Consider the following 25,947-nt stretch of genomic DNA (forward strand, 5'->3'; position numbering starts at 1 on the left):
CGCGTTACTAAAAATCCAAACATCAGGATTAAAAGGGAATATAATACTCTAGATACACATATAAAATAGATATTTTTTATTAATATTTAAAATCAGGATCATTATTTCGTCACAGGAGTTTCGTTGTCTGGGCAAAATACAAGTACAACCCCTTCAGCCCAATTACAGCATGTAGCAAGATTCGAGAACAAGTGATCCAGTGATAAAAAGTGCACGCAGCTATGTCTTTCACAGTTCAATCTTTTCTTTATTCAGTATAGAAAAAATTTTCAATAGTTCAATCAGCAAAAGTCTCCTCGACTTGATATTGTAGGATGGAATGAATAATCATAATCAGTTCTTCTTCTATTTAGCATGGCTATTTTAAAAAACTCACTTTTATTATAGTATATTTTGAATGTGAAATTTTTGCGGATTAATTATGCTTATCGTATGCAGCATGCTTATCGTAGTTTTTCAACTTAAAACTAGTTCGAATTCCTTTTAAAGAGATTAATTGTACTTAAAAAATTATATTTAACTAAAATGGGAATTTAATTTCAAATATTAATATGAATACGAAAATCAGGTTTGTTTTATTTTTATTCATTTTGAATTAAGTAATCTTTTAAAATCTGAAACACCTTTAACAGAACCATTCTTAGATTTTTTTCTGTCGTTATCTTGCATTACTATTTTTTATTCGTATGACCAGTCAAGTCCAAAGAATAAAGTTACATCTGTTTTATCAACCAAGTAGCTGATTTAGTAGCCATTCCAGATCTTTTTCTTAAATGTATCCTATAAAAAAGCATCTTTGTTATTAAGTAAGATAAATTGTTGCTACCAAATTTTAGAACTCTGCATTATATTTAAAGAAATTAAATAATGAAGAAACTGCACAAATGTATGCATGTTTCTCGCATTGTGAAAAAACAACGGTACCTAGAGCCATCAAATTTTGTCTAATGTAATCCTCCATCGAATATGGACATCTGGAAGCCCTAATTTGGAATTTGGAATGTATTTTATTATTTATTTTATATTTTGTAACGCTTTAACGAATTTTTGATTAACAGACTCAAAGATTTCAAAGCGAGCAATGGAGGAACACTGTACGGGGAAAAATTTATCTCCGAAGCTCGAGATTGTGTATCGAAAAATCTAAAGATATGCTCATTTTAAAATTACTTTGCGATATTGCCGTTGAGTTGAATTTTATTGTTAAAGTGCGAAGAAATTTAATAAATATAGGTAACACAGAAAACGGCCTTTGGACGTAATATAAAATCTGAAATCTTTCAGATTTTTTTATATTATTTATTTTTAAAAAATAGGCATTATATTGCTACTTACAACCGCAATTTTAAATACATAACTTTGTGTTATGTACCTTGAAATTTTTGGGATCAGGTCTTAAAGCTAAACAATGACCATAACTGTGTAGTTTAAATTATTTCAGATTATAAGGAGAAGCATGAAGAAGAGATTTCAATAATTCTTAATAATTTAAATTTTTTTAAAAATAATTTTAATTTTTCTGATATTTAGAACTTTTAATTGTATTTAAATTCTTTTTCGTTTTTTAATTGTATTAAATTTTTATAACTTGAATTATCGAGAACTTTATCTTTTTAGTAGCTTATCAAATGATATAATTTAAAACACATTTTAATTGTAATAACATGCTATCTGGTTGAAATAAATTATATTTTATGCATTCGATTATCTATTCCTGGTGAGATTTCAAAAGGTTCAGTTAATTCTGGTTGTACTGTAATACCTCATCACGCTAAGCGCAAAGCAAAACCCATCTAATTCCTAAATCCGAGATTTCCCTCTCAATCCATGTAAAAGAAATCGCTTAACTCTTCTTCGCCCCAAATGCCAGCGACTCTGCAGCAAGCAGATGGAAGGAAATTCGCAAACACTCAACACAAATCGTTAATGACAAAATCCTTTCTTCGGGCCGAATAACCACAGGTCTATCGAGGGAGGGAATGAACGAGAAAGACCTAATGGAAAACCATTTGGGTGAATTCGGTCGCCGGGGCGTGAAGTCTAATTTGGAGTAGTCTTGTCTACTTTCCGCTGCTACTTTGCCAAAACAAGAGTAACAACAACAACGGCGACGCTGTAGGAAGCAAACCGGAGAAGATTTTCCGCCCGACTAAGAATCGGATGCTTTCTCTCCCTCTACTAATTTGAGTGCGAAATGTTCGGACTGAGAAAGTCCTCAAATGAAATCCTGTGGGATGGTAATTGGCCATATTTCACCTTTAAATGTAGAGAACCCTTAATTTTTGAAGTTTACTTTCTCATTCAAGATTCCGAAAGGATACTGTACAAGTGGAATCCACATGATTAAAAATACAGTAAAAGTAAAGGACTGTCTAAACATTCTTTATACCTTAAAGCAAATCTCTTCCTTACGCGCAAGCAAGTATCTACACGTTGCGAGCAATGTGCAGAAGACACGCATTGTATAAGAGATCAAGTATTTTTAAGCAAACTATAAAACGACTATATATTTTTAATTTAATATGCAGTTTCCTGGGTAATGCTGTAAGATAGATCACTCTAACTGTATGATAGGTTTGCTATCATACAGTTAGAGTGATCTTTCTAAAAAACATGGCGACTTCTCGTATAGGTGTGAGTAATACCAGCCCAAAAGAAAGGTAAAACTAACCCTTTATTAGTTGTCAAATTCGTTACACAAATGCATGTACTTCGTGCTTACAATAACACCTACAATTTACGGTGGGAATTTAAGAAGAATTTAATAATAAATTCAAAGATAAGTATTAGTGCTGGACTAACAGTTTAGTTTAGGACTAACTAGGCTGACTCAACAACCCGACGACAGACATATTAAATGGCCAAAAGGCGTGTGAGCAACTCAGCGTAACAGCAGCAAGGACAAAATAGCAACGCTCGCTAGGCTAGCATAATCACGTTCTGAATAAACTTCAAGTTTCGTCTGTTTTTGCGCTTAACTTTGAAGTTGCATCCAGGTGAGGAAATGCGAGGGGAAAATGAGATGTTCAAGAATGATACCAAACTTAAAATAATTTATTATGCAAACTAAGGAAAACCCTACAGTGCATGCAATTTTCGGGCGACATATAAAATGTCAATATTTAAGAGGAGTCGGAACCCGCTATACCGACAATGTTAAATTGGCCATTTTCGATATACCATTTCTCAAAATCAGCTGTAGATACACGTTTGAAATTTTTTGTGTAATTACAATACACCTATCTAATTATTCTGAAATGATCTTTTGAAAACAATTTGAGTTTTAAAGTAGTTAATAAAATTTTTTACTGGGCATAGTAAAATTTAGCACTTTTCTCATCTGGCATAGTAAATATTTTACTGGGCATAGTAAAGAAAAAATTCACAATTTTTTTTAGTTTTTCACAAAACGCTAGTTTTAGTGAATATTAGAAAACATTATAAATAAGCACCAAAAAATTTACATACTTGTGAGCAGTAATTCCTAAGAAAAGGTACATTGAGTCTAAAAACGCACAGTTGGAGAAAAACGGATGTTTATATAAAAATCCTTCTTTATCAAAGCATTCGATGATAAATAAAAACTAGATTTTTTATAGTTCTAATTTTCATAGAGATTAAGGTATGGTATTTTTAGAAAGGTGTAGAGAACTCGGAAATGCAAAATTCCCAAATCACCATCTTTTGAAGATTGTTGGCTTCCAACACCCTTTAAGCATCGTATGAAAAGAGGATCATAGGAAAACTTTTCATGAAGAAACGTAGAAATGACCTCCCATCCACGACCTTTTACTTATATACAAAATCTTAAATGCAGTGAATATTATGTGAAACGTAATATTTACGTGATATATAAGTATGTAAGAATTTATTTCACATTGTGCTCTGTGAGACATTACAAAATTAAATGAGTTATGATAAAAAGTATTGTAAACTGCATTGTACATTAAAGAGCATTCTCTGTTTCCCTGAAGACTGACAGATTCAGATATCATGCAGGGAATAGTGTAGCAAATAAAAACGACTGCTCAGAAGTATCACATGCGATCTGAATGGAATCACAGACAGAAGAAAGTTATGCATTTCACTCAAAGCATTGAGCAAGCACAGAAACAGTGGTGGAAATATGCATACATACTTTTTGAACAAAGGTTGCCAGTACCATAAGTAAAAAGAAGTGAAAGAATAATGCAAAATAAAATACAAGATAACATACTGAAAAAAAAAAACAACAAGAGTTAAGTGCTTGTTGACCTGTTCGTTACAATAAAGAAGCTGAAACTGCACTTAATTTCTCATTCACATAAGAGCACTTTGTGAGTACTCAATATTCTCCGGTAGAAAGTCACGTGCTTCTTCTTACGACAGTAAAAATGTTACACCGAAGAATATTCTATACTTTGTCGGCTGCCTTTTGGCTTTGTATACAATGCTTAAGAAATGTGTGAAAACATTAAGGGTTGATAGACAGTCAAAGCCAAACTACTCGGGCAACAAAAATGACATCACATATCACTCCATTCTTGAAAAGATTCAATACTGTGATTCTTTTGATGACGTCATAACGAGAGGGCTGGCTTGCGAGAGCATTTTTGCCGCTGGCTTATCTCTAGAATTTCATGGCTCAGCATCCAATTTTTGGAATTCTGGAGGTTTCCTAGGCGTTTTATGTATGTCTAAATTTTAAACATTGCTATTAACATATGCATCAGCTGAATATGTGCGAAACTTTCGCTCGAAATTTCTTCGGCTTTCATATGTTATACGTCTAGATTATTTTATATTGCATATTTGTCGTGAGCGTATTAAGCTCATGTGGGGGTAATGTTTAGCGAAAATATTGATAGCGGAAAATTCGGATGAGACATTTTTTATATTTTTTAATACTTCATGTAAATTTAAGTCTTCATTCAACTTTTCACAATAAAAACTGAAAGAAATTTAATATTTGATTGAACTATTTTAAATAAACTCTGTAACTCATGTTGAGTACTGAATGAAGACTTCTTTCTGATATTTTCAAGATAGAAAGGCAGTACTCAATAAAGCCTCAGAGAATTTTAGATTCAACAATAAAACTTAACTGAAATCCTTCTTAATATCGCCTCTCAGTCTTCATACACTAAATGGCAATTGAAGGTTGAAATTTAATTAAAATTTAAAATTTCCCATAATAAAATTTAACATTTTAATACTTACAAATAATGACCGTTTATATTAGAAATTTTCACGTGCTGTAAAAATTAATTTTATAACAACTTATAAACAACAGTACACGACTGTGATAAATGGGATTGTAATATTTAATAAAAATAAGTGGCAACAGTAAGACAGAGTTCTAAAGATTTTTAAAGTGTATGGAATTCAAGAATTGTTGTTTTATAGAGTTGGATGAAGCGGACGTAATGTCCCATTATGTAGCGAAAGTTCTCTAAGTAGGAATTGACTTTATTTTTTTTTTCTTATATTACTTGTTTAAAACGCGGTTTCCCCAAATGTCAACCTACAACTTCCTTAGATTTTGGAAAGCAGTTCGAAAGCAATGGGATAAAATACTTCTTCCGATAGTACAAAAGGCTTCATTGTCTTGGAAACTACGGTGTATAAAGATAGTGAAGAATAATGGTTATCAAATAGAACATGTAAAAAGTTTAGGTAAAATATTTCTGTAATTACAATGAAAATCGTATAAAAATTGTGCGAACAGTCTCTGTAGCATTTCTAAACCGTGAACGAAATGAGTACAGTGGTATTATAAAGTGTCTTTCAGGCATTAAAAATAACCCTTTTTTCCCTCTAGGTAACTAAACTTTTAAGTTTATTAGTCTAGTTCTGCTTTAATGTGAATGCATGCACTTTCAGGTGACCATTTTTAAACCTAGTTTTCGCTTATTAAGCTTCTTAAGATACAAAATTTAAAAACTTTGTTATTAGCATAACTGATAAACGTTTAAAATACTTGATAACGTCGCTGTAGCATAATTTATATGAATATTTACAAAACACACTTTTTTTTCTCTCCCAATTACCATCATTGTCTAAAAAGTGGCAAATGGATATTTTTGAAGAACGCTACATTCGGTGTAAATTTTCGAAGATAGAGACATCGGCTTAAAACGTGACGAGAGTAAACTGAGAAGTGTTTAATCCTTCTAATGCCTGTTGATGGGTATGCTTATTTTTCAAAGCACCATCGTGGTAAAAAAAACGAGAAGCTTAAAGTAGGACGCTTTCATAACAAGCGCTTCTGTTTAAAAAAACTGCAGCACTCGTAAAATTCATACTTTAGTACTTTTATTTTTATATAAAATGTGACGAAATAAAAAGTAAGCAAATATTTAAACCATGCTTTGTTGCCTTTTTTGCATGTTTATGTTACAATACAGAACTTTTGTTTTTTATTATGTATAACATGCATTACTTTATAAATTTTAATCTTTAATAGATTATTTCCAACATGAAAATTTTGTTTTCACTAACACCTTTTAAATTCAGTTAAATTCTTCGTATTCACCCAGACCAAATTAATTCACTATCTTTATTATTAATTATTTTTCATTTTTGGAATTTTTTACCTAGACACAAGATTTGTTGAATAGGTAAATCGGCACATTTTTTGGCTATTTTGCAAAGCTATTTTAATACAATCCGCCAGTAATTGTAAAATTAATACCATTATGTTTTGAACATAATTAAAAGATTCAATGAAAATTATGTAAAAAAATTCTTTCTAAAATTCACATAAATTTCACTGGCGTTCGTTTTTATGTTCCAAATACTGTTTAGAGTTAATGTTTAGCTTTTTGTAAGGTCAAAGTAAGTAAGGATGTAAATTTTCCTTAAGTATATAGTTTCTCATTTTAAATAAGTCCAACTTTAAGATCATATCCATTTCTAAGAAATTAATCTTTTTCTATCTTTTTTATACTACTTCATAGTGATTAGCAGTAACAGCCAGAGTGATAAACATTCTGTTCTAGTTATGCTGAAAAAAAGGAACTGTGGGGTTCACCACACTTCACTCCTTCATGCTGATGGGAAAATATAGTATAAAACACTCATATAATGACTGTTTAAACTCTTCTGAAAATTATCTGTATTTTAAAATATCTACCTGTTCACGTTTTTCTTTGTGTTAATGTTGTGAGGGTTTATTTAGTTATTTTGACTAATATTTAATTTTTAGTTAAAGCAACTTTTCTTTTCACCCACGCTTTCTGAACAGAGTGTTAATCAGCTAGCGCGCTTATTCAAATTAAGGGGCAAAGAAGTGCTATTCAAGCGAGGGTTTCGGAAGTTGACTTTAAAACGTATTATGTCTGCTTGAAAGCCAGGTTATTACTTTGACTTACTAGGGATTTCTGTGGCGTTGAGTACTTTTAGCCAATGAGCTTGTTCCGCCGGCTTGTACGAGTCAGAGCCTTTCCCCGCAATTAAATTATTCTGTGAGCTTTTAGACTAGTTTTATTACATTTTAAGTCTGTGGAAATTTTTTTGTTTAATTGATAGATGGCGGTAGCGTCGCGTAATGCTACGTGCCTTCTGAATTTCCACATACTCTCCACCGGTTACATTTTAAAAGTGATTGATGTTGATTTATAACGATCTTAGAGAATATTTTGAATCAAAGTTCAACATTACTTGTTTAAGTTAAGCCAGAAGTGTTGGCTTATGTAAAGCCCAAGTCTCTGAAACTCTTTGTGATTGAATAAAGGGTCATTTACACCCTTCTTCTGACTTTGTCTGCTGTCAAGACTTAAGAATAATTCCTCTGCAGTCTTTCTAGAGCTCTTTAGTTTATGCTACCAAAGAATGCGAGGCTCTGTAGTATATTAAATAAATGTTTCAATTGCCCTTCCGTGTGTAATCTCTTTTGGATTACCTAAAAGATTATGGTCATGTATCGTAATACCGAGGACAGAAAGAAAAACAATTATTACTTATCCATACTTAAATAATTGCTGTATAATATTTACAAAATTTTAATCATGTAAATGCTGCATAGGCGTACTTTCTTTTAAACCTTGTCGACGCAAGAATACTCTCGTTATCAAACATATTTTATGTTTTATTTTAAAAGGCTGTTTGAAATCGCTCAACAAATACCCAAAATATTTTTACGTTTGCATATTCCTGTCTCTCTCAAAGAAGCCGTACTACGAGGCTGTAGTATTTATCTGAGACTATTTCAACTCATGAAAAGGAGCATTCAGACCATCGCGGAGTAAAAGAATTTTCTTAGAAGCGGAATTCGCTTCGGGAAGCACCTGCAGTGTCAAATTGTCAATACACTCTACGTTTGTATGTTCACAGGTGCTCCTCGGGTGAATATTTGGAAAGGACGAAGGTTTTGAGGAGCGAATTTTAATTGAAGCATTTATTGCTGAATGGATTTTTTAAGTTATTCGAGTGTTAAAGAATGAAATGACAACAATAAAATAATATTTCGCAGCTTAAATCCCATAAAAGTTTTTATTTTGGAAATACGGTAATAGAAATCTTACCTTAATATTCAGTTTATAGAGTTTATTTAATGGGAAAAGAAACGTTAGCTTTGCAATTCTGAATATCATCTGTAATTATCAAATTAAACATACGGTTTGCTAGAAAACAGAGGTAAACGACATATAATCCAATAAGGTGTAAAAAACTCATAACTAGGCAAGACAGCAAAATGAGAAGAAAATTGTTGTTATTCGAAGCTATCCTTGTGTTACTCAGAATGATATTTACTGGCATCTCAAATGCGTAAGTTTTTGTTGAGAGACATCCTTGTGTTACTCAGAATGATATTTACTGGCATCTCAAATGCGTAAGTTTTTGTTGAGAGACTGGCAACCTAACTCGAGAGACGAAAATTTTCGAGGACACTAAATTAAAATATGAAGGGGTGTTTGTTTCAGAACATGAAGCGTCACTAAATAAATTAACAGATTGATATTCATTTAAATAAAATTTTAATTTATGACATACGCGTATGCTAGGAATCTTTACACTTCAATAATGAAATTTATCATCTTATTATGATAACAATACTTCATACTTTAAGCGTAGAAAAAATCCGTGTTGTTACAGATTTTGATCTTTTTCCTTTGGGAAACCTTCACAGCAAGCCTATATTTATTTTAGCTAACTTCTTCCTTGATTATTTTCATATTCTTTTCTTTCTTTCCCAGCTGTTGATATTGCCTGCTTATCAGAATTATTCTCTTTAAAGGTGTTTGAACCACTTTCGATTAAATTTAATTTATAGTTATGCTTCTGAAACGGTTCTAGTTTTATTACATTTTAAGGAAAATATTACCTTACATACAAAAAAAAACGATTACCATTTATTTACCTTTAATTCTGCATTAGAAACAATACTACCTGCTTATACAGTAAAGTTTGAACATCTATGGAAACTCCAGAACTCAACAGTTGGACACTGAGCCGAATTCTCTTTGAAATAGTAAGCAAAAATTTGTTCAGAAAATTTAATCTTCTAAATGAATTATGAACATCTATCTTCAAATTTACATTTTAATTTGGCAACGACTCTCTCATAAATAGAAAACGACTTCTCCAAAGTGCATTTCGTAATCTTGCAAAATCAATGCATGTGTTAAATATATTACAAACAATACATTTAACTTTTCATTTGGTTTTGCTAAAAAAATAGATAAGCCTTAATGTTAATCTATAAATTGATTTTAATAACTTACTTAATACTTTCTCAGAAGAATTGCCGATTTACAGAATATTCACATCATTCGGGTAGAGATATTTTAATTCTGCTGTTATGAAATATGAAATGGAAGCCATTTATTTTGCTAATCAAATTACAGACTGTGGCGTTGCACTTTAACCTAGACAAAAGGTGGAACTCAGGTGTTTGGCGTTTCGAACAAAGAATATTAACCTCACGAACCGCACAAAAAAGAACTTCCTTTTCGAGCCTGAATGATTCCAAATTCGAGATTTAATTTCATTTACGCTGTCACAGTTTTGAAGACAGTATGTAAACCCACTTCGAAGTTCAAAATTTCTCTTATGTAAGTTTTGCAGCTGATTAAAGGGAAGATAATTTGTTAGCATATTAAGGAGGTTTGTAATATAAATTAGGTATACTCAAAAGAAGTAAATACATCTTACAACAAGCCGCATGATGTATTGGAATGGAAGACCGTTATTTGATATGGAAATTAATGCTGATAAAATGTTTCTTATTAGAATTAGCTAGTATAACCTTTATACAGCAGAAAACTCTCTTAAAACTGTTTATATTACACGTCTAATTTATTATTTCAAATTTTCAAATTTCCCACTCAGGACCGAATGGAAGACAACTGAATACTGGTAATGCAAAAAGTGATCGGGTCCTAGCGAAAGGACTGGCCACGTTTGGGTGGTCTATTGTATGTTTTCCTTTCTATTCTATATTCCATGTATTGCACATTTGTTTGGTGTGTTGTTTGCAAGTACATTGCTCAGTGTAGCTGTTACTTGCTGCGGCAAACAATGTCCCCAAAACCAGCAATTAAGTCCAGGCAAGTTAATTTTTTTCTCTAAAGACGAATCGGCAAGAGCAGAGGAAAGAAAAAGACTATTCATTTTATCCGAGGTGCCCAGCCAGTAGCAGAGCGCTTAAGGTCATTGAATGGCAGTAGTTCAAAACCAGGCGAGCGAGCAGGTCACATGGATAGTTTTCTTGGTTTTCTCGAAATATAACATGAATACGAGGCAATTTCCTTAAGATCTTCTACAAAGGAATTCCTCCTCTTAGGCAGATAGACTTTATGTAATTTGCCATAATCAAATAATTTAACCATGTCAGGTACCGAAAGGAAATGTTTCGAATGAACCAAAACAGTCTTAGGAACCAGTGAGAAGTGAGAACCACACGCAAGTGACGCTTTGCTGTGATCAATTAACCGATAACCAGAAAAGATTGTTAGATTGACGCTTGAGAATTTCAATGGACATATGCGGAATGGAGTGTTAGAAATCCCTCTAATTAACTCTGTAGAGACATTAGGATTTTTTGACAGCAAGAGAGGTGAAAAATTAGCAAACGCTTTCGCGGGAATCGAACCACGGACCTCTGGAATACCGGCCGAGCGTGCAGAACCACTACACCACGAAGGCACGCCCAGAAGGTGGGAGAAATACCTTATATACTTCCCCTTTTAAAGGGCGACTGGCGTTTTTAGAGGACCCAATCGTCAAATCCTAGGTGTGGAGAATTTTCATCTAACACCCTTTTAGGTGTGAAGAACCCAAGAAGGTGGGAGAAATACCTTATAACTTGTGCAGATTTTAGTATTCAAATGAGATAAAATGAAATGCTGTTCAAGGGAAGGTTTTTGAAAGATGATTTCAGTTATGCAGAGAGACCTTGTTATCTCTGCTTGAAGGTTACGTTGCTATTGTGAATAACTAGCAATTAGACTGATGTGACGTGTTATTGTGATTAGATTTTTTTCCGGCAGTGAAGTATTATTATATGAAAGAAATTTTAATATAAGTAAATCATATTTCATATCATTTACACGGGTCTGGCGATCATATTTATGAAAGTGGTTAGTGTTATACGCTGAAAGCGTGAAATAATTTTCTAGCATAAACTAACGCAACATTAAATGAACCATGAGAAAGTTACGCTAAAAGTTTTAAAATGTTCAAAACATTATTGAAAAGTTTTATTTTTTACAAATATAATTTTAAAAGGCATAAAACACTACCCGAAGTTTGGTCTTAATCGTTTTGAACCTAATGAGTAATTTAAAAGATAAAAACTAAGGCGATAACCGCTGATAGTAAGCAAGGAACACTGCTGTAAGAATTTGTACATAGTGTTAAGACTTTATCTACAAACCTGCAACTGTAAGTTGCTAACAACGGATAACAAAAACTTTCGTTATATGTTACTGGCAATAAGTACACTCTGTATAAAACAAATAGGATATTTTTATGACATCATATATCTTATCTCTAAACAAAATTGAAAAGGCTTAATATACTAAAAATAATGTTAAATAAGTATTAAGTATTTGGAAAGAGTATTTTAATAATATGATGTAATTTTTATCATTCCTTCTCTTTATATTACAATTTATGATATTAATATATTATTATTATATTATATATGTTATTATTGTATTTATAATAATGATAAAAAATAATGTTCCAGTTCATTGGGAAAATGTAGTGTTACTAAACGAAACGAAACTTATCCTTACTGTAAATTGGAAGCGTATTTGAACTGCGTAATGATTCATAAATTTTGTAGACTCAAAGTATAGTGTTTTCAATGGAGGAGACACGAAAAATCAATCTCTTAGTCGAACGCCTAGTCTTCATAGTACTTGTTAAATGTACTTCTAGTTATGCCAAGAAGAAACACTATAAGAAAGGAGAAAAAGGTTTTACTGGTTTTGCACTTGCAGTTCCTCGCAGGATTTGTATTTATTAATTTTAATGATGTTTACTACGTTTCGTTTTACAATAACTATCGCAATATTCACAATTTTTACCCTGTTTTCTTTAATTTATTTATACCTATATAAAAACAGTTTTTAAATTCAGTTTGTCAGATATGTAGATAGTTTCAATTTTCAGTTACTCGAAATTGTTTCTGCTAACTTCAGTTTCGGATTATCGAAATTACGCTGTACCCATATCTGAAAACAAAAACGGAAAATAAGACCACAAATTGTTTTTGGTTATTTAACATATAAACGCGCACTATGGCTATTTGGCTAACGGAAGGTGTGTGTGTGTGATTATGGCAAAGCCTCGAGGGCTATCTGCCTAAGAGGAGGGATGCCTTCGTGGAGGACTTTATAAGGGAAACTGGCTCGTATACACGTTACACATGGGGAAAACCACGAAAACACCCATGCAGCCAGCCCGTTCGCGGTATTCGAACCTCGGACCGAACTACCAGTGTTCAGCGATTTTACCGCTCGGCCACTGGTGGGCCTTGGCTAACGGAAGGAATGTCTTCGTGGAGAACCATTTAAAGAAAATTGGCTTGTGTATCTCTTGCAGCCAGTCATTTCCACAAATTGAAACCCGAGTTAAATTCCTTATCAGTTGCTCAGCGGTCTCCTCAGTTTAATAAGTTAAAAAGAAGATCTATTTCAATTTCTGTCGGAAATCATTAGTAATACAGCTAACTCGAGTTTTGTTTTACTCCTATTTGAACTCTTTAATTGTTTAGTATTAACCTTTTTTGAATTCTAATGTAGTTATATTGTATTTCTTTAACTAAACAAAATCCTCTTTCAGCAAGCGCTGAGAGCATCGATAATCTAATTTTCTGCGCTTGTCTAGCAATATATCTCCCTATTTTTGCTTCCCTAATCGAATATCGTTCGAAGATGCAGTAGATGAAGCCGCTGCCATCTCTTGAACCATAATTGCTTATGTAAGGGGAATTAAATTTTTTAAAAATTTCTTCTCTCCCACAGTGGGTTTTCACTCTGGTTTTTATGGAAATCAGTTTGGCAACTCAGAAGAAGTAATTTATTGGTGTGAAGATTCAATGTAAAGTTCTTCTAAGCAATTTTGGGCATTTTTTACTGGGAAAAAATGTGAGGTCTTTTAAGGATATTGTGATCGGTGTAAATCAGCAAGCAAATTATATGAAACTGTGATTTGTTTTTAAGCAAAACAAACGACGAAGAGTTTTTCTAGCGTAAAAAATCTAAAGAATTCAGGAATATATGTAATTTCTTGTTATTTAGATATTTATCATTAGTTTAATATATTAATTTCCAGCGCTTTCAGTTTATTATACTTAATATTTGTTCACATCATAGATTTAGAGTAAATTTTTATTTTTAAATCATGTAGTCAGTTTTTACGCTAATTGTAAATTTATAATTAAAGATAAATCTTCTGAACTTCATTTAGTTTCTTATATGTTATGTAAAAATGATGGTGAAAATATTATGAATGATTATTCATAAACCAGGTCATAACGTTTTCCATTTTAAATCAAAGTGTTTCAGCAAAGATAAAAGAAATTACTAACTGTTCAAACAATGTCCGCTGTAATTTTTCTTACAAAAGTTTTGCAAAAATTTCAAAGAATTAACTGTGAATAAGAAAATCATCGTTTCTACAAAATAATTTTCATTCGACATGCGTACGGCGGTATAAGTTTCGAAAACTGTTTTTTGAATATGACAAAACAATAGATGGCTGTCTGCCTAAAGGAAGGTATGCCTTCATGTTGTATTTGCTGAACAAACCAAGCTCGTATTCCTTAAGCTGAAATAAACAGTTTCTTATTTATTTTGTTTTTAGTTTATTAGCCCAAAAGGACGTTAGCCCAGATGGGCTAATAATTTCATTTTGTCATTTTGCGTTGATTTACTTCTCAAACTGTTGCCACCAAATATTACAGCACTGTAATATATTTAAGGAAATTCAATAACGAAGAAACTGCATAAATGTATGTATGTGTTCTCGCATTGTGATTAAACAACGGCACCTAGAGCCATCAAACTTTGAATAACGTAATCCTCCACCGAAAATGGGCATCTGGAAATCCTAATTTGAAATTTATTTCATTATCTATTTCATATTTTGTCAGACATTAAAAAAAATTTTAGTAACAAACTCAACGATTTCAGAGCGAGGAATGGCAACACTGTACGGAAAAAAAAACATTTTTATCTCCAGCGCGTGTATCGCAAATTCTAAACATACGCTCATTTTGTTTTAATTATGCTGCAATATTGCTTTTGAATTAAATTTATGGTGTAAGTGAGAAGAATATAATATTTAATAAATAAAAGTAACACACAAAACGTTAAAAAAAGCCGCTTCGGGCATAATGTAAAATCTGAAGACTTTCAGATTTTTATTAGCCCAAAGGGCGTTAGCCCAGAAGGTTATATTAGTTATATTGCTGATTTGGCATTTTGCGTTGAAAACTTCAAATGTTGGTTCACTTTTCAAGTTCTCGCCACGAAATATGAAAGCACTAATGCATTATATTTAAATATAATGCACTGTATTATATTTAAAGAAATTACAGAATGAAGAATCTGCATGAATGTTTGCTTATTTCTCGCACTGTGTAAAATGTTTTTTAATCCAAGTTTTGAATTTCGAATTTGTTTCATTATTTATTTCGTATTTTGAAAAACTTAAGGAATTTTTTATTAATAGACTCAACGATTTCAATCCGAGCAATGACGCAAACACACACACACGCAAAAAAAAATAGATCCAGCGCACAAGACTATGTATCGAAAATTCCAAAGATATTCTGGTTTTAAATATTTCCTGATATTGCTGTTGAACTGAATTTTATGTGGTTTAAGTGCGGAGAACATGATATTTAATAAATAAAGGTGACACACAGAACGTTAGAAAAACGCCCCTTTGGTCGTAATGTAAAATCTGAAAGCTTTCAGATTTTTATTTTTAAGAGTTAGAATTTTCCCCTTTGCAATCTTTTAATATTTTATTTTATTTCTACTTTTTAAAAAATACAACTCTTAATTTCTTGATTAATTATGACAAACCATGTGAAAACTTCTTAGTTAGAAATGTTTTTACGGAAGTCTTTCCAATAAAGCCTAGCTCGTATTCACATTTCACATGGAGAAAACCATGATAACGCCTACTTAACCATTAAAAACGTTCTAACATGTATAATTCCTTTTTCGGTGATCTGGGAATTGAACCCGGATATTTAGCAGTCTTATGCACATGAACACTGATGGGCTCTGTAAAATGGCTTCTTTTTTTTTTAAGTTGTGCTGTTGATAAATTGTTAAATGCATGGTTGCGTAACATAACCCCATGTAACGTAACGTAATAAGCAACCTATTTGAAAAAGCTCTTTAAGAGTTTGCTAACGTCAAAAATAAAATAAATATTTAAATTATCAAGAAATATGTTTACTGCTTCTAAACATCTAAGTCTGTTAGGCTATTATATATCAATTAAATAGGAAAAATAAATTAAATCTCTTGTCGACAGACAATATTTGTCTTTGTCGGCTTGGCTATTAAATGTATCACAGCGTACAAACACATAACAATAGAAAAACACGTTTTTAATATGTTTAAGAAAATGGACTTCTCAAATGGTTGATTTAGTTTTACTTTGATAAGCAAAGTATGGTTAAAATTTTCTTACTTCGGCTATTCGAATATAAGATGTCCGAGTAAATTTAGCGTATTGCCATTTCACGATCCCATCTTAAATTTTATTGGCATTAATTAATATCATTTTTTGCGGAATTTGGAGATGCAGATACGGTAATGAATTCACATTATGTTTTTCATAAATTTAACGACTGAGTTTTACTGATGGCTTTATTCAGAAAGTAAGAAATAAACAGATATTCTATACTGGATTACATCCTAGGTTCTTAATTATTCCCTTTTCTTCGAGCTTCCAAACGAGATCTTAATCTCGTTACAGTATCATTTTCTCACAGGTATTTGCTAAGGACGCTAATGTTGATGTCGGAAACACTTTTCCTAAACCAAAGGATGCGAAGATTACCCCATTTGCGCTCTTAGAGACGTTTAATTTTCTTTCTAAAAACTCACTTTACTTCTGTGTAATACGACTGAAGTTTCGAATTTTATTCGGAGGGTCTCACAATAAAGCAAAGCGTTGCGTCTAATTAGAGTAAATGCTCATGAGTTTGAGAAATGAGCTCTGCATTAGGAAGTTAAAAAAAATGGCGCTAAGAATTTTCCTAGCTGGTTTATCCAACACGGTCTTTGTATTTCCTAATGCTCCCGACGAAATTAATCAAATTCTCATTTGTTGTAGCAAGGGGTACGTTAACTGTTATTATTAAGCTTAAATAGCGAACAAACGCTATCTTCCCATAGCAATACTTGAAAAAGGATATCCACGCAAGATTTCTTGCCTTTTATGGAAGTTTCCGGTTTTGCAAGTATTTGAGCCCGGAATTAATAAATAAAAGTCAATATCAATTTGGCTTTATAATAATTCGTTAATATGGTCATTTTCACTCCTTACGAAATGGTTTGGTTTATGTGATTACGGCAAAGCCTCGAAGGCTATCTGCCTAATGGGAGGGTTTCCTTTCTGGAAGACTTCCTAAGGGAAACTGGCTGGTATACACGTTACACTTGGGAAAACTCACGAAAATGTGCAGCCAGCCTGTTTGCGGGATTCTTAACTCGGACCGAACTACCAGTGCCTAACGACTCAGCCGCTGCTGAGCCCTTACGAAATGAATTGAAAGTATTAAAAAAAGTCACTTCATATATATAAGGGCAATATTGTAATTTGAGAAAAAATGAGATTAAAAATTATAAAGGGCAATTTATTCAAATTCCAGAAAGAACAAAGGACGAAAAAGTAGTAATTTTTACAATGGAATTATAAGAACTATTATAATTTAAATATGAAGAGACTCTATAGCGGTTATTGTAGCTTAATACTAGCCCGATTGTTCGGGTGTTCGAATATCACACAAAGCTTGGCTTTATGTGTATGTCTTTCTCTTCTTTTGAGGGGAATTAATATCGGTCTCCTCCGGTGGTGAACCCTGGGCAACTTTCTCATTAATAAGACAGCTAAATGATTGATGGGCTCCGCTATTCCCAAGAATGCTTTCACTCAAATGTTCAAATTTTGAACTATAATCTACAAACAATAAGAACGATTAAAATTTTTTACATTATTTTTAAAAACTAAGAGTGTGCAATCATTCTGAGATACTTGAAACATTTCGTGGTTAGAGTTGATTTAAATTTATATTAATAAATTTGTTCTTGAAAGTATATGTTGTGTTTCAGATTAGATTTTACAGCGTTCCACCAAAGAATAAGCATTACTCTTATCTGAAAATAAGCGAAGTTTAGAAGAAACGGTTTTTCCCGAGTAATGTACGACTAGCTGTCAAACTTACTACCTCATAAAACAAAGTTGTTAAAAGAATCATATGTTTCACAAATGAGTTATAGTGAAAAAATGAATGATTAAAACTTAAGGTAATTTTGAGTTACAGAACGTGATGGATGAATCAGTACCATGGGGGCAGCCGAGTTCTGAAGACAATAGCAGCTGCTAAATATGGCTGAGCGTGGAGTCGAACAGAGTTTCTGTTACAGTTACAGGTATTTCAGCTCGATGCTGCTGCAGTTCCATGCCATTCATCAGTCGTACTTGCTGATGAATGCTACGTAATCGGTCTCTCTGTAACCATCGACTATACATTTCCATTTGGTGAGATATCTGAAAAAGGAACCGAGGAGTTGAACACCCTGTGTGTTTAGGCAATTTAAGACAGAATGAGCAACACGTGGTCTCACATTTTCCTACTGAAAGGTGGAACGAGAAAGTTCCGAGTATTTCGTAAGGCCATGGACATTTCAACGTCAGTAATATAGCGATGGCTGGTTGAAGTACCAAATGTAAGATGTATCTCTATGACACTGATACCATCACTCCAGGTGTTGGTTGGGTATACTATGAAGAATATAAGCTTCCAACATTCATTACCCTCGGGATTTTCATACTTGGATACAACAATTATGATGCTATAAGAAAAGATTCCTATGTATGCGTTGTTCAATGTACCATTATAAGAGCTAATTGTAATGGTGCAATGTCAAAGGAAGCAAAACAGTTGTAGCTTTGCTGAGAATCTGCAGCGTTTTAGATACCAGAGCACCATTCATGCAAGTACTTAGTGCTGTGCAATGTACCCAGTTTCTGACTCAAAACACATGACCCGACTGTACGATGCGAACAAGAAGCCAGATATCCAAGGCATTGTTCATTTTTATGAATTATTTAGAATTCATAAAATATTTTTTTATGAATTATTTAGAATCATTAAGATTCCACACAAGTTCCGTGTGGCTCTTCTGAACCCATCACTAGTAAAATATAGTAGTATTCTATAGATCTCAGCCAACAAAGCATCTCTTGCTTAGTACCATAATTCGCAATCGCACGCAATGCACGGTATGATTACCTCACGTCCTGATCCTAAGATGTTCTCATGGGAGTTCTTTCTTTGTGAAAAAGACATAACATAGCCTCCCTTCCAGTAAGCAATACGTAAAAGTGATTTCTGACCGAAGCAGTGGCATTTCAGTTTGCTTTTTGCGCTGCTTTGTGGTATTATTTCTCTTGCCTATACTATGAGCATGTTTTGAGATGAAACTCATTTGCACATCTTACCTCCAATAAGAATTCCAGCTTTGTTATGCGCTTCCTTCAAGGTGTAGAAATTTTAAATGCCACCAGTTTATATAACGTAACAAAATAGTATTTCATAAATAAAAATAATACTTGAATGAATTTTAATTTAAGTATATCCGTTACATAGTTTAATAAAAAGAACAAAATAAATATAGAAATTATTCAGACTTTCATTTTTTCTTCTCAGTCGTCCAGCTGGTTAGCAGTCACGATTTCAGAAACAGACTGAAGCATACACATGGCACTAGAAATATTTGTAACAATCACTGCAGTTAATCTTTCTCTAACCCAACATATAACGTTCTTCGATACGAAATCTTTTTCTAAAGGGACAAGACATCTTTTTAAAGGTGACAGAAATTCTTTAAAAAGAATACGCTCCTTCTCAAACGTCATCTAGTACTACCGAGGTATTCTCAAACTTCCAGGTTCCGCTTTAAAATAGTTTACGAAACCTTTTAAGGCATTATGATCCTTTTATCATTATTATTTACGTGCTTCTCTCTTAGGCACAACACGTAAGGGAGGGATGCCTTTGTGGAGGACTCTCTAAGGAAACCTGGTTCATATACACGTTACACATGGCAAAACCATGAAAACGTCCATTCAGCCAGATCGTTCGTGGAAATCGAACCTCGGTCTTCAGCGATTTTACCGCTCGGCCGCTGGTGGGCCATTATAATCCTTTGAACCCTGATTTGCTTTTCATGATTATTCTTTCTAGCAGTTTCCATTTTTTAAATTTGTTACGCTGGCATCATGGAAACGTTATTGGAATTAAAATGAAATGAAAAAGGACAATCAAAATGATGAAAGTGAAATATGTAAAAAAATTAAAAGTCAAAATTGTGTATAATTTCTAATAAACAATTTTTGGCCGAATTGGGAAATTAAACTGCATTAAGTTGTAAACTGGATTCAAAATGCAATCTCGGTGAACTAACCCTTACATTGCAAGATCTCGCGGAAGGAATGAACTTAGTTCCTCCTTATTAGGAACTAACTTACCCTCATTATTAGGAACTAAGAATTTAAATGTATAAAAACTATATATTACTTGATAAATCAGGCGATTTAAAACTGTCCCGTTTCTTTTTCATAGTTATCTCAAACGAAATTTCATAGTTATCTCAAGCGAAATCATAAGTATTAAAACAAATTTTGAATAAAAAGACTAAATACGAATAGGAATTTTTTTTATTTCTAAAAGATATCTCTCCTTCTTGTACTTTAAAAACCAATCCAGTTCGATCATGATCACACATGCAACCATGATCGAACTGGTTGCATTCGTGTCCTTCCCATGTTTAAATTGAATACGAAACCAGCTTAATTAAAATGCTCAGTAAACTGATAATTCTATGTAGCTCCAAGACCATTTGATTTTCTTTTTTTTTTCAATACGCTAATTTACATAATTAAAATTAACATTTCAGTTACAGGTCCACCACCGGCCGAGCAGTAAAGTCGCTGAACACTTGTAGTTTGGGCTGAGGCTCGAATTCTAAGAATGGGCGAGCCGCATAGGCGTTTTCATGGTTTTCCCCATGCAGAACGTGTATACGAGCCAGTTTTCCTTAGAACGTCCTCCACGAAGGCATCGCTACCCTTAGGAAAATAGCGCTCGAGGCTTTGCCGTAATCACATAAACCAAACCATTTCACTTACAGTACATACAGCTGACACTTACGAATGTTTTCAGAATTATTTACTCTTGATTTACGAAACTGAAAAGTATAAAAAAGCTTTCGAGCTCTATTATGTTACCATCATTAACTAGTACTATTTGGATACTTAATGTTTAATGCATGCCTGTTATGTACATATGTTCGCACTTGGGATTTGCTTCCGCTCTGTAATGAATTTTTACCAACTGTACATTTTGAAGTGTTAAGATTTGCACTTCTTTTTCCCATGCCTTTTGCCGTTGATAACTGAAAACTGTTTAAAGAATATTTTAAATGCGAAAACTATTCTTATTTTTCACTCTAGAGCGCACAGCCGCTAATATGTTTGCTAATTCCCAAGTTTCTGAGAAAAGCATTTCGTTATTCATTTTAAGGCAGTTTAATCCTTCGCGCTCAAACTTTTTTTTTCGGCTTACTTTCTATCTAGTTTCTTTTCACTCATACATAATGAATAAGTACTTCAAAATCAAAATTGTACATAATTTCAACGTTAAAAATGCCTTAATGGAATTTTTTAAAACTTTTTGGTACATTGCATGATATTATGCTACAATACTTTACCCTTTACATGCTGAAGAGAACAAAAAATAGGCTTAAAAGTAATACAAATGAATTATTTAACATGAAAATAACATGACACTCATTATTAGGAACTAAGAAGTTCTTATACGTGCGAGAGTAAATTAATGCATCTAAAATAATATAGAAAAATTCTTGAAGACCAGTGCATGTCTGAAATGAGCAGACCATCTTACTTGAACCGCATTAAATCTCTAATCTTAAGGCACAAATTAAAAACTGATAGAAATTTTCTGTGATTGCACTCTAACTGAAGATTTCACAAGTAAGAACTTCAGAGCCTAAGTTAACAAGTAACGTTAGGCTGAACCCAAAAAAAGAATTTAAAGGCATTTCAAATTTTTATTGCCTTTTTGCACAACCTATTTGTGCGAGTGAGTATTTTCTTCCTCGTTTTATTTGAAAAAGAAATACGAAACAAAATTAAAATTGGATCTTAATTTACGGTTAAAGTTAAGTGAAATAAGACACATAAAGAAATTGATCTCTCTTAAACAGGCCCAAATTTCGGACTAAATTTTAGAATTAAAGTATTACGACTAAAGTTTTGATAATTAAAATGATAACCAATTTTTAATTTAATATATTTTTACGTGTGCAAGTATAATATAGCCAATTGGTTTTAATATTAATGTAGTGGGTGGTACTAAAGTTTTTCAATTTTTGTTTAGATGGTACACGTTAGTCAATAGGCTGAAAACCGGTACTTTAAGCGAAGTGATGACTTAAGGGCCTCCACTTAATCTGTGCTATGAATTAAATCAGCAATAAGCACATTTACTATCAAGTACAGTGTATACTTCTTGTTTTGCACTAAAATGAGTAAGTAATAGACATTTTTCACAATGAAGTGATTTCAATAATTTCTTACGTTGTGACCTAATTTTTCAGAGATTAAATTTCCATTAGTTTCAATTAATCTTTCATTTTATGATACTGTCTATTGATAAGCAAAATACGCCTTTTTCTCTTCAATCATTATTTTATACGTTTATTACTTGAATCTATTAGCTTGACGAATTTTCAAATTCTTAAAACTGCATTTTTACTGTAATATAGTTGTAGATGAATAGATTCCTATACATTTTTCAGAAAAAATTTTGGAATTAGACTGGAAGACCTCCCTCGCTAATCTCTATTTTTCACTTTACGTTACTTTGTATAGCATTCGCTTTCAAGCAAATTAGGTGCGTTCTGCCCTGTCAATATCAGATTCTTAGTGATGATAAATTTCCATATGTTCAAAAATCCAGTTTAAGCTTTATATTATTTAAAATGTTGAAGGATATAAAAAGTGTGATTATTTGATAATTAACGTAATTAACGTTAATTATTTAATCCAAATCATAGAACGTTATCATTAAGAAGACTTTGGAAATGGTATCATAAAATGTCACATTTAAACTTAATGTTCATTATGTTGTTTTGTTTTATCCCCCGCCTGAAATTTATAGAATAAAGTTACAGTAAATGCTGTTAATAACTGCTTAATTTAGCGAAATTTTTATTACAGATGCAATCGCTGAGAATGAAAAAAAGATACTATAGAAGGAAGAAATAAAATTTAACCTATCAGCCACTTTTCAGATTTCACTTGTTGATAACGAGCCCATCATTTGCAAAGCGAAGAAAATTAGTGAACACTAGAAGTTCTACTTGGATTCAAATTTCAGAAAACGAGTGACTGCATGGGTGTTGTTTTGCTCATGTATAACATAAGTGTGAGACAGTTTTCCTTAGAAAATTTTTCATGAAAGCATAAGCGTTAAGCAGATAGCCCTCGAGTATATTTCCATAGTTTACAAAACAAAACAAAAAACTATTGACAATTATTTATCAAATGTTAGATGAATGCGATGAAATGAAGCACACAGTAGGTTGGTAAAGAGGGAGAAATCTGTTTACTAGATTATCTTTTTGATATAGAAATTAAAATAGAATTCTGACTGAAAATTGGTATACGAGGGGGAACTCTTGAACGCTGTCTAAAAATTTTTAATTGAAACAGAAATATTCGAAATGAATTCAGACTTTAAAAAAGAGAGAAATTGCAAGATGAAAACTTCATATTAGATTCTAATACCATGAAGAAGTGTTTAATACTAAAAATTAAAATATAAAAAATATTAAACTAGATTTAGTAAACTTGCAGTCTGAAACTTTCAGCTGCAACTATTGCAGAAGAGTTTATACAAGTTTAAAAAATTCTTACATTTCTAGTACTCATAAAGATATTTCAATACTCTTCGTAAAAACGTAATATATCTAAGCTGCCAAAATCGTGAAACTGAATCTTTGCCGTTTATAAGATGAAATGGCTATTTATTACTGAACGTAAAATAATATAACTAAAAATATATTAAAATATTACACATATACGTTATTGTTTGAACAAATTAAAACTAGAAATCTGAAGTGAATATTGCAGTATATAAGTTACAAAAAAGTTTCATCCATCATCCTCATCATCACCATCATCGAGTTTTATACTAGATGCAGATGTTAGCATATCCAAGAACTACAGAGACAAATTTCGCACTCCGTCAATTAAAGCCTACTTCATTCATGACAATTATGTCATGAAATATGAAATGTAAATAGTGTTTATATAGATAAATTTTCAAGAAATCTAACGCTGCAATCCGTTATAAAACATCTTTCAATTATTCTTAAGGTATTTGTTCTAAAGTAAGTACGTAATTTTGCATTTCATTGCATTTCTGTGTGTCTACCTTAATATCTGGAGATTTAACGAATTTTATCATCCATTTCGGTTGATTGATTAATTCTGGTTTCAATATTACGTTAAATTTATCTCTTACGTATTTCAAATTATTATACAAATGTCTTAATTACATATATAAGCAACTCAAAGCAATTTGTCAAGATTTCCATAATTTTCTGTTGGTGTAATATTATTCTCTTATAACGACCATGATGCTAAGATCAGTATCACTGAAGTTAGAATGCCTGAAAACATAAAATAAACATCTGTATTGAAAATCACTTTTCAAAGATGACCGTCTTTACAGAAAATAAATTTAGAATTATAAATGATCGACTTACGGAGCGTGTACTTCAATTGAGAAAACAGTTTTTAACATCAGCCGCTTATAACGCCTTCCGATCAAATGTAGTTATTATAGCCGGTTATAAATGAATTAAAATTTAGAAGTATATCATCATCAGTACTTCATTCAAATAAAACATGTATCAGAATAAATAATATTAGATATGAATGCAAACAGTGTTAGTTATTTTAATAGCATACCGTGAAGTTTGAAACTAGAAGAAACTTACCTTATTGGTGAAAATTTTGACAAACGTCTCCAAGTTTGAAAACTAAAATTAATTTTTGATATGGATGTAACTGTTACGCCGAAACGTCGATTATTAAGTGAGGCTAAGCAGGATTGTTGGCGAATATATATATCTGCCGGGCCGATTTTTAGAATACGTTGGCTATTTTTCTTAGTTTCGGCGCCAACCACCTTTGCCACGACGTCACACTACTGTCGGCACCAATCGGAAGGCGGCATTTCCGGTGACCAATGGCATTCACCGGGGATCTAAATTTGATCGCTCCTCGAAGAAAAATCGACTTTTCGCTTAGGCCGTCGTCGGCAAGTATTTTTATTTTCTTACTTTTTACTTTCCGCCGTTTGGCAACTCGAATTTTCAGTTATATCCACAGGTTATTATTATTGATATTATTGTTCCCGTCTTGGAGGACCTTTCGGGCACTTTCAGTTTGTCCGCTGTGGAATATTGGATTTTTTCGTCTCTTTAAAACAAGGAAAACGATTGTCTGTGCGCTGATTTTCCTTCCTTTTCAAACAGCTTTCTTTTTTATTCAGGTGTTTTCTGTTTTAGCGATTTATTGTGTTAAAATTTTCTAAAGTTACAAAACTGTTTTCATTCGAATGGGAAAAAGTTATTCTTAATATGTTTTCTGGGATAGTCGCAGGGCAGCTTTTGTATTCCTTTGTTTCATGAAAGAAAATGTTCCCCGCAGTTTGTGAAGAACGTAATATCGTCTGCGAGCATTGGAATATGAGAAAAGGATCATCTAATTCAAATTTTTCAGTCCCTAAATCAGAGAAATCTCTCTAAGGAGACCATCCACGGTTTAACATGACTTTCATCATCTGTAAAAAAAAATGGTCATTTTAAAGATTTTTACATAATTAAAATTATGATTTAGTTACTGAGACAAATAGCAAAATATATTTAGAAAATTATACCTTGATTTTATACATATTCCAGGTAAATTATAGTTTTAAATACAGAAACCAAATTTGCAATATGACTTCGAAAAACCTAAGCGTTAAACAACTGTTAAATAATTTCTAAAATACTCACTTTTTTAAAAAAATATTTATCCGGTGAAGTTTGCCAACTGAAGTTTTTCATTTAATCATTTCTTATCCTAAAGCAATTTTGAACTTTAAATCAGATATATTCTTCTGATCTATTA

The 25,947-nt window shown here is 32.3% G+C and overlaps 1 protein-coding gene across 2 annotated transcripts in view; it reads right to left on the reverse strand.

The window, feature by feature from the left end:
- Positions 1–25,558, reverse strand: part of LOC118194812 (uncharacterized) — a 76,635-nt gene extending 51,077 nt beyond the window's left edge. Inside the window, exon 1 of one of the 2 annotated variants that reach the window (XM_035366018.2) lies at positions 24,771–25,558. The gene's annotated coding sequence lies outside the window, so the exon portion shown is untranslated. The remainder of the gene's footprint in view (positions 1–24,770) is intronic. The other variant, XM_035366019.2, reaches the window with a different exon arrangement.
- Positions 25,559–25,947: the final 389 nt, after the last annotated feature.

Source organism: Stegodyphus dumicola, chromosome 5 (assembly GCF_044657685.1).
Source record: "Stegodyphus dumicola isolate Sdum_Otavi_A_Nest chromosome 5, ASM4465768v1".
In the NCBI taxonomy this organism is placed as follows: domain Eukaryota; kingdom Metazoa; phylum Arthropoda; class Arachnida; order Araneae; family Eresidae; genus Stegodyphus; species Stegodyphus dumicola.